We start from the raw sequence: 14,094 nt of genomic DNA on the forward strand, positions 1-14,094 counted from the left end.
TCACCAGTCCGGCAGAAGATTCGGTGGGATTTTGGGTCCGATTCCGTTCGTCTCTCTATGCGTTGTGGCCGCTAATAACCCTGCAGGCGTGTTATATCCGATCGTTCAACGTCCGACAAATGACCGGTTTTGGGGTCCGATTCCCGTTCGTTTCTCTATGCGTTGTGGCCGCTAATAATCCTGCAGGCGTCTTATATTCGATCGTTCAACGTCCGACAAATGACCGGATTTGGGGTCAACGTCCGACAAATGTACGGATTTTGGGATCCGATTCCCGTTCGTCTCTCTATGCGTTGTGGCCGCTAATAATCCTGCAGGCGTTTTATATTCAATCGTTCAACGTCCGACAAATAACCGGCGAATCCGTGGCATGTGGCACCAACAGGGACGTCCACACTATCAGAAAAGTGGGGAGGAGAGGGTGTTTGAGAGGGTTTTTGACCCCTTAGAGGCAGTGACGTAGCAAGCACTTTTTCAGAGGGTGAACAAAGTGGGGAAAGACAACTTTTAAGGGGGGAAAACTTTGACGAAAATGGTCAAATATTGGCTAATAAGTACAAAAGGGCTACAAATCTGATATATCAGGGCAACCAGAGTCCGGGGGCAATAGAGGTGAGAAACCTTTGGACAATGAAGGCCCAATTGAAGCCATTTGTCATTTTTAGATCAATTTTAGCACTATTATTGGGTACTATTTTAGTTTGAAACAGCCGCAAATTGGTGAAACGAAAGCCTAATTAAAGCCATTGAAAAGTTTTCACAATTATTGTATAATATAAACAATTGTTTTAAAAATAACACGTGGATGTCCATAGCAGAAGCAAAAAGGAAGACTTGTCCATTTTTCAAAATGAAGGTCCAATTGAAGCCATTTGCATGGGGACTGTAGGGCCTATTAGGCCTGGGCCTATTGTGTAAAAATTTAGTTTTAAAAATGGAAAATTTGGACACTTGTTTTTGGTGCATCATTTTTACACTATTATTGCCTTAAACAAAAAACAAAGAAGGCCCGAACTGAATTTGCAAAATTTAAAATGTTACACTGATCCACTGACACTTTAAGATATAAGACTTCAGACTCGTAATTTCAGGTAAAGCATGCATGGATTGATATGTTAAAGTCAGTAATAGACCTAAGTCCGTCTTAAATACTGATTTTGGTGACAAAATGGGACTACAAAGTGTCACGGGCGGGCCCTACATATCGACGGGCCGGCAGTAATTTTCACAGGCTTTTGGGCCAAGGAACGACATTTAAAGCACTGCCTATAATAATCACAGGCCTATACTTAGGCTTACTATACAGGGTGTCCCAGAAAAAATTACCGGGAGAATGAATTTGGACGTAAGTCGAGAAATAGACATCAGAATCCAATTATCTAAAAATCAGCGTGTAGCCCATCTTATTCTGCATCTTATATGTCCATTTTACTGGAATCGGTTGACTGATTGCGAAGAAATGAGCGATTACATAACGCATGCGTCAATTCACTTCATTCCATTCAACACAATGCGCACTAGAGGTTAACTGTCAATGGGCGGGCTTCATAATTTGTTCTGTGAAATCCTTTTCGTTCTTTTTAAACATTCTATTTCTTGCAAAACATCTAGGTTTCGCTCAAATTTGAAAACCTGCACGATATTGAAAATGAAAGCTTGCATGTAAGATGATGCTCGGTACTTGTAAATAACTTTTTTCGTTAATGTTGATATCAATGTTGCATAAAGAATCATTGCATAAAGTATTCCAGGTGGCTTAAACAAATTCTCACACACATTAATGTTTTTAGAATATTTCCAAAAAATTGTAATGCAAAGATTAAATCTTTTAAAACTTCAATATTAATGTTGCATGGTATCAAAAACCACACGTAAAACTGTGAGCACTTGATCATTGTCATTCTTAGCTCAAATGTTCTTTTGAAAATTAAAATATAACATAGTTGCGTAACCTGAAGAATTAAAGTTGGAAAGCTTTCAATTGCAGAAATCAAGGTTTTCTCGGACAAACTGTTATTCATCTTCAGTGAAAGCATGAATAACATAACATCGTCGGATTATAAAATATATAATGTGAACTCAATAAATATTTATTGAGACACACAATCTTTCGGAAGCGGTGAGCGAGTATGAAAAAGCGACTTTTGATCAAACTTGGAATGAACATTATGTAATCGTTAATTTCTTCACAACCAGTCAACCGAATCAAATAAAAATTTCACATGTAATGCACAACAAAATAGGCTATGCGCTACATTTTAAAATTTTTGACTCTGATGTCTATTTCTCGACTTACGTTCAATTTCATTCACTCGGTAATTTTTTCTGGGACACCCTGTATACTATCCTGGGCCTACTCAATAACATACAATTTAACCTTTTCCATGTTTTCTTCTTCTTTTTCTTTCTTGTCAATCACTAAAACTGGTAGGAATTTGATATTGCGTCCTCTACCCTTCAGAAAGTGCCCTCCCTCAACATGCTCAATACTACTTACATGCATAGGCCTACTAAATTACGTGCAATTTAACTTTTTCTCTTCTCTTCTCTTTCAATTTTTCTCACTTTCTTTTCTTTTTCTCTCCTTTCCCCTTTTTTCTACTTGTCAGTCACTAAAGTACTGGGGGAAATATGATATTGTGTCACACACCCTTCAGACCCCCCCCCCCCATGATTGATGCACATGTTCGCCATAGGCCTACATCCGGCACAAGCGCCTGCGAAACCTTGCCAACACCTGCGGTATATAAACGAAAGAATAACGAACAAACCCAGGGTATATATACAGAACTGTACGAACACACATCGGACAACTTCCGAACATGTGTATTCGGCACACTCCGTTTCAAGTTTTGTGCATGCACAAAACTTGAAACGTATTGTCGACGGACTAAACAAACATCACCTAACACGTAACGCATTTGGCGGATAATAGCAGGACATATGAAGAACATAAAACGAACATTGACGAACACTAACGGATTTGCTAAAATACCATCCGTTTCTTATACGGAAGACCGATCCGGTGTAGTGTGACACTAACACGGTCTGGGTCAACGTACATCACCGAATGCATAAATATGCTATCCGGTGGTGAAGGCCTCACAGGAACGTATTTGCAACGAACACGGGCCGAGTGCAACGAACAAAGAACGAACATGAACGAAAGGAGAGCGAACAAACTCCGGCAATATTCAGCACCATACGAACACACATCGGATAAATACCGAACATGTGTATTCGGTACACTCCGTTTCAAGTTTTGTGCATGCCGATGGACTTAACGAACATCACCTAACACGAAACGCATTTGGCGGATGATAGCAGGACATAAAAAGAACATAAAACGATCATTGACGAACAACAACGGATTTACTAAAATACCATCCGTTTCTTGTACGGAAGACCTATTCGGTGTAGTGTGACAGAAGCATAAGTATGATGTTTTAGATAACCTATAAACCAATGCAATGTAAATGTAAATGTAAACACATTTTTTTCAGTATACTTTTTGACAGTTATTTCTTTTATTGATATAAAGTGCAACAATGCAACAGTGGCGTAGCCAGGTTTTCGGAACCGAGGGGGTGGGGGGGGGGGGCACAACTTGTAAATGTACCGACGGAAATATATTTTGCCGACGGAAGTTGTGAATTGGTGACGCCAATTTGTTTGGGCCAGTGTAGTTGTTGTAGCATGAATAATTTGTAGCAGAATGACCCCCAAATAACCCCTACATGACCTTTGACCACAATCTGTGTACACCCTATAACGGTTCTTCTAACCAGGTTTGGTATTCATAGTATGCAATGTCTTTTAGGCCTATTACTCCCCTTGGTAAAAATGCTGTAATAAATGAAGCCAAATACCATACCAGACTTTAGTACATTGGGTGATGACTGATCAAGTATGGATATTAAGTCGGTAAGTTTTTACACTTGCACGATTAAGACAAAGGCGGGAAAGGGCTTCACAGGTACGTTACCACAGATACGTTAGCCCCAATACGTACAAGTAATATTGCTCAAAAATGAAGTATTATTGAAAAATCACCCATGCATTGTTTTGTGCTCTTAAACTATTAAACTTTAAGATTCTGAATGAATTTGTTAAAAGAACACAAATTATCCTCAAGTCATAAGGATTCAGAAAAAATGTAGTTTAAGCTTTGTGTGTCACACGGTTCTTGAGTTAGCTTAAAGGTAAAATATCAAATTTAGCCCTCCTAACGAAGTTCAAAACCCTATAAAATCAAGATCGAATGTATGCATACAAAAGGTACCCGTAGTCAATCTTCAAAAACTTCAGTTGTTCCACTTTGGAAGAACACTCTGGGTAAACGTACCTTTCACTATAGAGGAACTAAGTTGTGGAATAATCTTCCAGTTGGCGTGCGTTTGGATTATGACTCTTTGAGTCTACACATGTTTAAAAATGCTATTGTTTAAGCAAGATTCATAATCGCATTATTGTTTTTCAATATGTTCTTTGTATTATTTGTAATTTTGTATACTTATTTTTTAAACATTTTGTTTGCAACATTTATCTGGACCTCTTGGGAGACCAGTACATATGTATTGAAAGAGATATCCAGAATAAAGAAAATAAAATAAAATAAAAAAAACCAACCGCCTACAATTATCAAATTAACGGCAAGATCAAGTAAGTAATGTATTTCAAGAAATTTGTATTATACTTACCATTCAACGTTTTCGTTGCCTTTCTCTGCAAAAATGTCATCCAATTCGCTCTGTACTTTCCTTTGGTGCTCTGGGTATTTTGCTATAGCATATAGCATCCATGACAACCCACTAGCAGTAGTGTCATGACCCGCAAAAAGAAAAGTGTCCACCTCATTTCGGATTTCAAGATCTGTCAGGCCAACGCCATTTTCATCCCGCGCCGAGATGAGAATATCCAGGAAATCCAAATATTTTCGTTGTGGTTCAGAGTTGGTAACGGTTTCATCTTGCTATAAGGCAAAAAAGTATTGTTTGGTTTCCCTTCCAAGACAAAAATTTGGAGGGTCGGTACACAACACAGCAGGTTATATAAAGGGTATAAAAACGTTTTAATACGATTCATTAAACTTTTGATTAAAACATAACATTACATGATCAAGGACTGCAATTGCCAACCTTATATAACGCCCTCATTCGACCGAAAGCCGCCAATGATCAACAAAAGGACAAGTCCATCACAACATCCTAGGACTTCTTCTAATGAGGATGTGTGTGTCACACATCGAAAATTCAAGGTTTGTTGGATTTTTGTGCTGAATGTCGGTTTAAACTTTTAGAAATTGTTTATCACCAGCACGGGATGAACTATAACATAACATAACATAACACAACATAACATAACATAACATAACATAACATAACATAACATAACATTACATAACATAACATAACATAACATAACATAACATAACATCTCACAACAAAACGTTGTAATGTAAAATGATACCCGGCTTTGACATAATTCGATCATATTGTACAACAGTGATATAAAGAGCAAAAATGTAGCAAGTTGTCTAGCTCACAGAATAACCAAATAACGTGGCCAAAACGCAACATTGTACAATTTTCATGATCTGAATTATACCAACATGGTAAGAGATAGAAAATGCATCAATTTTCTCTTGGAATTTGATGTCATGGGGAAACTTTCTACCCCCTTGGCCTTTACCTTAACACGAAGATTAGAATTTGACTTTTTAAAAGGCCAACACTCACCTTTACACGAAGTTGTTGTCTTCGTTGGTTGATGACATCTTCCGCCACTTTATGCACATATTCACAGTCTTTCTGATGTTTCCGACCCCGTGAGGTGAAATTGAGATACACGAAATTGTTGAACAGGATAGGATTGGTTGCACTACAAAATTATTATTATCATGAGATAAAAGATTGTTCAGATTTAATGATGGTGGACACATACTACCGGTATAGATGATTTTTACTTCTTCTTTTTTAAAACAGGAATGTGCAGAAACATCAATTCTATAATATGTTGAGAATTATATACTTATTGAAACCTATAACATGTTGTAAACACTCTGAAAAATCCAAATGAGGGACTATGGCCCCTTAAGCACAAGTGCTCATTAACACAGTTCAAACAGTTCAAATTTCATCATGTGAACATATTCTTTCTATTGAACGAATAAAAACATTCAATATTTTTATTACTCAAATATAAATTCCTTTTCTTGCACTTAATTCTAAACTAGATTTATTTTAGAAGCAACACCCATACTTATAATTAGCTAGTCGAGGTGGCCACCGCGATCACTACAAGCTCGCGTTCAAAGTTTCCATGGTAAATGCGCGTAAGTGCAATGGAAAATTGACTATTCAATCTGCGCAGAGTGCAATAGCCTTTTTGAAACTGGCGCTAAAATAATCAATAGTAATTGGGCAATCAAATGACAAAAATATTATATATGAGTTATGTAATGTGTAATGACTGCGCCAAAGTCCCCAAAATGAAATTATTCCTGTTGTTAAATATAGTGTATACTTATTTATATACAGACTATAATAATAAAAAATTATGTAATTGTAATTTCGCTTTTTAAAAAAATATAGAAGAGATCACGGCAACAATGTTATATCCAGTGGAATCAGTATCATCTTGGCTAACACAAAAACTTTACTTTGTTTCTTTACTAGTTCAGGCTCAAAGGCTAGCATGCTCAATTAACTAAATCGTCCAGAAAACGAGTTGAGCCATTTTTGGAATTTTGCATTTGCATCGCGTAAAATTGACTCTCATGATTAGCAATTGCATTTTTGCATTTCAGAAAAAATTAAAAAGGGGTCATGGAGTAAATGTGATATGCAGTAGAATCATATCTTGAATTGATTTCTTTCCTAGTTCAGGTTCAAACGCGATATTTTAGTAAATAGCCGGAGTTTGTACTGCGTAAAACGAATTTTCACGCTTATCATCAAAGATTTCAGAACATAAGCAAAGAATATTCATGTTTTGCTTTCACTTAATAGGCATTAGTAAATAAATAATATGATATTCATTTCAAACTAATAAATTGAAATACCACTTCAAATTCCGCATTGTTTAAAATTATCCATCTTAAGGGCTGGGGTATGAACGTTTGGACAGTATTTATTTTGGGACATTAGAGCACATCAGACATATCGAATTGCATTCTGAATACGAAGAATGTCATTCTGATATCAAATAATTATGATTTTTTGACATTCGCAATTTAATACACATTTTATGGCAAATCATTAAAAATTGATATTTTTGATATTTAACAGTACTTGAAGTAAACTTTATAAATCTGATGATTTATACTTAAAGTGTATGTAGGTGGGATGAAAAGCCGACGATCAATTGAAAATGTTGACCTTTCGTATTGAAGATATGGATTTTTTTTCCCAAAACACCAAAAATATCTTCAATATGAAAGGTCAAAATTTTCAATTGACCGTCGGCTTTTCCTCCTGCTACATACACTTTAAGAATATATCATTAGATTTATATAATTTACTTCGAGGACTGTTATATATCAAAAATTTGAAAAATATCAAATTTTATAATTTGTCATAAAATTTGTATTATATTGTGATTTAAAAAAAATGAAAATTATTTGATATCAGAAAGACATACTTCGTATTCAGAATGCAATTCGATAGGTCTGAGATGCTCTCATGTCCCACAAAAAATACTGTCGAAACGCAATAAACGCTCATTTTGGATCCCTTAAGAGCACCGACTATAATGATTCATAATTCAGTCACTTTGCTACACAAAGATACGAAAGTAACCCAAGCTGTTTTAGGACTACTTGACATAATTGGCTATGTCTTTACTTGTAGAACGCCGATTTTATTGAAACAAAACTTATGTAGTAGTTTAAGAAATTACCATGACGACTAAGTAAAACACAATACAATTAATAAATGACATGATTGCCTAACACTATTTACTCAATTGTATCAGTAGTTACAACCTGTATAAATATATATATCTGTGTAGGGGTTCCAGCAGTGATTTTTTTTTTTTTTTCTCCCTGAAATATATACTTTATTTAGTAAGTTTGGTTTATCCAGCAAATACCATACTTACAAGCATCGCTCGAGTATCTCAACCGAAATACGCTTCACAACTACAATAAATGGGTCGTTTTCACTGTGGTTCAATAGAAAGAGAAAAAGTCATCAATATGTTTACAGATAAACAACAGTATTTCGCTTTGCTAAAAATGGTTAATTCTCACTTCCGCCACCTAAGATATTAGTGTGTGGATGTAGGGTTAAGATTGGGACTTCGATTATGGTTAGGACAAGGGTTCATGAGTTATAGGGTTAGAATTAGGGTTATTATACAGATATTGGGTTTAGGGTTGGGATTACGCGTGCGGGATGGTAGTAGTGGCAATAAAAACGCGACGTTATTATTTTGTGATACATGCAGTTTCTTTTGTCGTTCTATTGACGAACTGTTTGTCGTTCTATTGACGAACTGAGACAATCCGAGATTACGAGTTACTTTGCCCATCCAGGTAATACTAGTACGCCCAGAAGGTCCAACGCAGGGTCCATCGATCAGAGGTTTTGGGCGACAAGCCTCGACAGCGCTCATGGGTGCTTCTCGACGTAGGGAACACTTGACATTTTCGAAAAGAGGGTGGTTGGGTGGCAGGAAGAAATAATACCCTTTTTCGGTCAAAATATTGCAACATCCCAGCAAACACAAAAACGTTTTAAAACGTTTTAAATAAGTTATATTTTGGCTTTTGGTTTAGGTAAAAACGTTTTAATAACATTAAAATGTCGGGTTATATAAAGGTCATGATAACGATTTAAAACGTTTTGTATGAAAACACACTACAACAATATTTTTAAATGTTTTCAAAAAATGTTATTGTAAACTATTTTTGCAAACATTTTTGCCAAATATTGTGTCAATACTTAAATAACATTATGTTAAAATATTTGAACCCAGCAAACACAGAAATGTTCTTAAAATGTTTTTTCAAAACCTTTTAATAACATTTAAATGTCGGGTTATATAAAGGTCATGAAAACGTTTTAAAACGTTATTGAAAATATTTTGGGCAAACATTTTTCGCAAAATATTTTTCAACCCAAAATAACATTTTGTTTAGAATGTTTTGTATCAAGTTTTCAAGAATGTTTTTGGAATGTTATTAAAACGTTTTTATACCCTTTATATAACCCGACATTTAAACGTTTTCTGTAAAACATTTTTGTTTGCTGAGCAGTAGATTATCAAAAATGTTTTTTAAGGTTATGAAAACGTTTAATACTCTTAATATACCCTTTATATAACCCGACATTTAAACGTTTTCTGACAACCTTTTATAACCTTTTGTGAATGATGTCGAAAACGTTTTGTGTTTGCTGGGATGGCTCGGTTCCCAACGTTTGTGTTTCACTAATATATATTAACTTGATACGTACCCAGCTACTTGACAATTGGATTGTTGTGAGAAGGCACACTGCAGCAGGATATCTAGTGTACATAGACTAACGTTCTTTGTCACCTCAAACGATTCACCAGACTCGGCACATTTTCCCATCTTATCCTGAAACACAATGACAAATACTTGTTCGTTGATACAGAGGCCATGCATGAAAGACCATGACCAGAAGATGAGTTGATGAGGTAAATGTGGAGTTAAGGCTGAAATATATTTTCGATGTCTTGCGGGCATGTTTCCATTGCCACAGATACAGCGGTTTATTTTCCGCGATCGCGCGCTGCAGTGTGCAATTTCCACATCTGCTGATATTTCCGCAGCTCATTTGAGCGAAAAGAACAGAAGGTCGCAGTCGTACCGCGGAATGTGGGCATATTGGCTGAGGTGATCGACACTAAAACTTCGCGTGTAAGATGAGCGATGTCGCCAGGTCTGAACGCTGTACAAGCGTCAGCTGAATTCAAGTACGCTTAGAGGGCACAGGCATGAAACATCCCAAGTTACGACTCACAGTGTCATCGCCCCGATATCTTCATGGCAGAAATCGCCATGGTAGGTTTAATCCACCGCCACGCATGGTCATTTTGTTCCGACCTGTTTAATAGTTTTGAGACGCATAATGGAACGAGGGACATCCGACTAAGGCTACTGACAATAGCCTGGTGACTGACCTCTCTGTGTGTGAGTGAGCATGGTATACGCCATAGGTCATCTGCTTTTAGACTGCCTCCACGAGTGGCCTATACGCTGCGCTATAGTTCGGCACATATAAAGTCAGAATTTTTGTCAGTTTTTGAGCTCAATACGCACGCTTCCTTCTCAATACGCAAGCTAACGACTATCATATCCTTTCAACACACATATTCAAGTGCAAGCAAAAAAATATGGCTTCTTTAAAATAAAAAAATTACGGAAGATATTCATCATTTTCTACCCCGGTATCCAAAGATTTATCGTCTGAATATCAAATCGTGCATAGCACATTCACGTGTATCGATCCCGGGTATTGATTTTAGTGTCTCTGCTGTGCCAAGTAATTATTAGCCAGGCGATGTCGGTGTGCGACTTACAGTGGCAACCTCATGTCCCCACTTACTCCAAAAAAGTTGAGATGTTTACACCATCCGAAACCTGATTTTACGACATGTCACAGTTCATGCACCTAATTTGTGGCAAAAACAAATGAAATACATGATAAGAAAGGCGACTGCAAGCAATTTAAGAAGACATTTACCTTGCATTGCAGATTTATAGAATCACACCAGGCTTTGAACCTGAACATTCAGAGAAAACGCTGGAGATATTCTGATGCACGATAACTGCCAATTTGCTCTAAATTGAGGTTGAGAATTTTATTGATATGAAGTATATTTCCAGGAATAAGATCTTTTATTAATAAAAAGACTTTTATAAAAGTTGTGTTAAGGTTATTAATTATTTAAAACTGTTGTGATTTGGTAGTTCACAGCATCTGACGATTGGTAGTGAGCTGTGGCAAAAACTGCATTGTAGCGTGTAGAAGAATTAAAATATCACAGAATATACTTTTATAGGTACTGCGGTTCTTAAGGTTGGTCTTAACCCTGGAATTATGGAAACTTTCGGGCCTCATAACTGCTAAATTATTAGTCTAAAGAATATAAAAGTATACATTTTTAGACTGGAAATGACTTGCTGAATTCATCTGTGAAAAAAAAATTGGGGCAAAAGGCTCATTTTTGGAGAAAATCCCAAAAAACGGGGTTTTTGGCCCACATTTTTTCGTGCAACGTATCAAAAAATTTGTTTGGCCAAAAAAAAATATTTCATTAATTTTTAAAAACTAGATAAAAATATATAGGGACCGTTTTTTTTCATTTTTTATAAAAAAAGCCTGATTTTCGCCCAAATTTCAAATATTTTTGGTGAAGTTGGTCAAAATTCAAAAAAATGAAAAAACGGTCCCTAGATATTTTTATCTAGTTTTTAAAAATTAATAAAACAAAATTTTTACCCAAACTATTTTTTGTTACGTTGCACGAAAAATTTGGGCCAAAAACCTGTTTTTTTTTTTTTTTTTTTTTCAAAAATGAGCATTTTGGCCCAAATTGGACTTCACAGATGAATTCATCAAGTCATTTCCATTCTAAAAATGTATACTTTTATATTCTTTAGACTAATAATTTAGCAGTTATGAGGCCCGAAAGTTTTCATAATTCCAGGGTTCAGACCAACCTTAAGTTACGTTGTAAAGAGGGCTGAAACAACAACACTTTTGCAAAGTATACGATTTGTAGAATGAACTTTTGCAAAACATCAAGGTGTTAATGTTCAGTAATATATTGATCTAGATAATGAAAATCGATTTTTAGGTTGCTTCGACCAACAAAACCTCGTCTACGTAGCCTTAATGAGTAAAGTGAATCCCAAGTGGACAGGTAGTATTCTTTGTGTGTTCAGGTGGTTGTATGGTAAAATTGATTACTTACGAACTAAAATGTAATGTTTTATTACTTTTTGATAACAATGTTCAATGTTTACTTTAACGCACAAATCACACGTATTTACGCGTTTACGTACTCTGTGAACCCCTTCAAATTAAAAGTTAAAAGTCCAACACGTACAAAATCTTGAAAACGTACGCGTTCAAATATTACATGATTTGAATATAGAAACATCTGATATTTTGCATTAAAATTTTCGGAAATAACCCAATTTTGTCTCACTGTGTGACTGGAGTCAAAGTTTATGGAATTTGCCACAAAATGTGTAAAAATTAAGATAATTTGCGCCAAAATTTTGAATTTTGGTTTATCGATGGGTCTAAACTTCTTCACAAAAATGGTATATTGATGGGTCCACTTTCGAATTCACAGCGGCACACCCCTACCCAAACCGAACCTGAGTACCCCCACCGACCAAATTGCCATTGGTTCCATTTCCATTTGGCGTGATGTCACGGGGTTTACATCTAAAGCATTGAATCGTTGAAGACGAAGGAATTAACCCCATCTTTATAATGATAATAGTATACTCATTTTATGTGATTCATACACCTTAGTCATGTTAGTCAGTGTAATTGCTTACAAAACGGCAAATCCAAAAATACATACATTGTTAAAGATGTCTTTCAGAATTCACAATTGAAAGTGTCTAAAAATTTTAAAAATACCCCTCCAACAAAATGCTTAAAGAAAACCTTGGAAACATTAACAAATAGAGGATGACTATATAAACTCCTCAACAAAAGTTTGGAAAGTTTTTTCAAGCATATGTGTCTCAAATTATTTGTGACATATTCATATCGTGTTGCATATCAATGGATAGCTACAATACTCTCCTTTACTATGACACCCCATTTGAAACAATAACATTTTTCACGGCTGAGTACACGCCTTGTGAATGTAGTGCGGTCTCAGACAGAATTTGCCAAATTGAGCATTATTCTGTGCAGCAAGCTGCAATCCCATATCTTCACAATCTGGGACCTAATGCCATCCTCCAAGATGACACCGCTCGTCCCACAGAGCCACGGTAGTCAACGACTACCTACAGAATATGGCCTACCATCAGGCCAGACCCAGGAGCCAGCCCTCAACCCGATTGAACACTTGTGGGACCAGCTTGACCGTGCTGTACGTGCCAGAGAAGCCGATACGAACCACATTGAATGACCTGCGACGAATCCTTGTTGAAGAATGGAATGTCATCCCACAGTAACGTGTAACCAGGTCGGTGCGCAGCATGAGGAGAAGGTGCCTGACTATTGTGGCTGCCTGTGGTTTTTCAACCCGCTATTGAGGTAAGTGGCTAGCGTTGTTTGAGCACAGAATAATGGTCAATTTGGCAAATTCTGTTTGAGACCCACTACATTCACAAGGCGTGTACTCAGCCGTGAAAATTGGTATTGTTTCAAATGGGGTGTCATTGTAAAGGGGGAGTATTGTAGCTATCCATTGATATGCAACACGATATGAATATGTCACACATAATTTGAGATACAGATGCTTGAAAAAACTTTCCAAACTTTTGTTGAGGAGTTTAAATAGACAGTTTAGCACAGTTTATCCAATACCTTTATCCATTATTTATATGACGGTGACAATAGTTGTGTTTGTTTGCTTTCTGATGACACTAATTCACGGTTGTTTGATGGCATGTAAAATGTAGTAATTTACAATGATGGCGCTATTTATGTTAAGTCTTGTTTGCCAGGCGGCATAGGAAGCACAACACGTGACGTACGAGGCTGGCGAAGGTACAGGGCTGACAGCCCCATTCAAAATACACGGTTAGCAATTACAAATGGAAAATTAACATACTTGCAGTGTGGTACATTGTCGTACTCCGACGGTTTTAGAGTAAGATCATTTTGCTTTGACACCACATAACAAATTTAGAATTGTTTGTGAAGATTTCATGATTACGTGTTAATCCAATGGCGACCTCAAAATTGGCGATATAGCTTCCATCACCGCCTGTTGTTTGCATCTTTACAAAGGGTAGACATTATTGTATATTGGTATTAAAACATCAGAAAAATACCGACAAATGGCAAGAAAATGTTCAGAACACTTTTTATCATGAAATCTAAGGTCAGTTTAAAGAATCAGTCTAAGGAGGTACTACACCCTTGC

General features: G+C 36.4%; 1 long non-coding RNA gene across 1 annotated transcript; it reads right to left on the minus strand.

The window, feature by feature from the left end:
- Positions 1-4,835: 4,835 nt before the first annotated feature.
- Positions 4,836-8,164, minus strand: LOC140156320 (uncharacterized). Its single transcript, XR_011859522.1, has 3 exons — positions 8,101-8,164; positions 5,739-5,880; positions 4,836-4,972 (listed from the first exon to the last, which is right to left on the minus strand). It is a non-coding gene; the product is annotated as an uncharacterized lncRNA (long non-coding RNA).
- Between the last annotated feature and the right edge of the window lie 5,930 nt (positions 8,165-14,094).

Source organism: Amphiura filiformis, chromosome 7 (assembly GCF_039555335.1).
Source record: "Amphiura filiformis chromosome 7, Afil_fr2py, whole genome shotgun sequence".
Lineage (NCBI taxonomy): Eukaryota > Metazoa > Echinodermata > Ophiuroidea > Amphilepidida > Amphiuridae > Amphiura > Amphiura filiformis.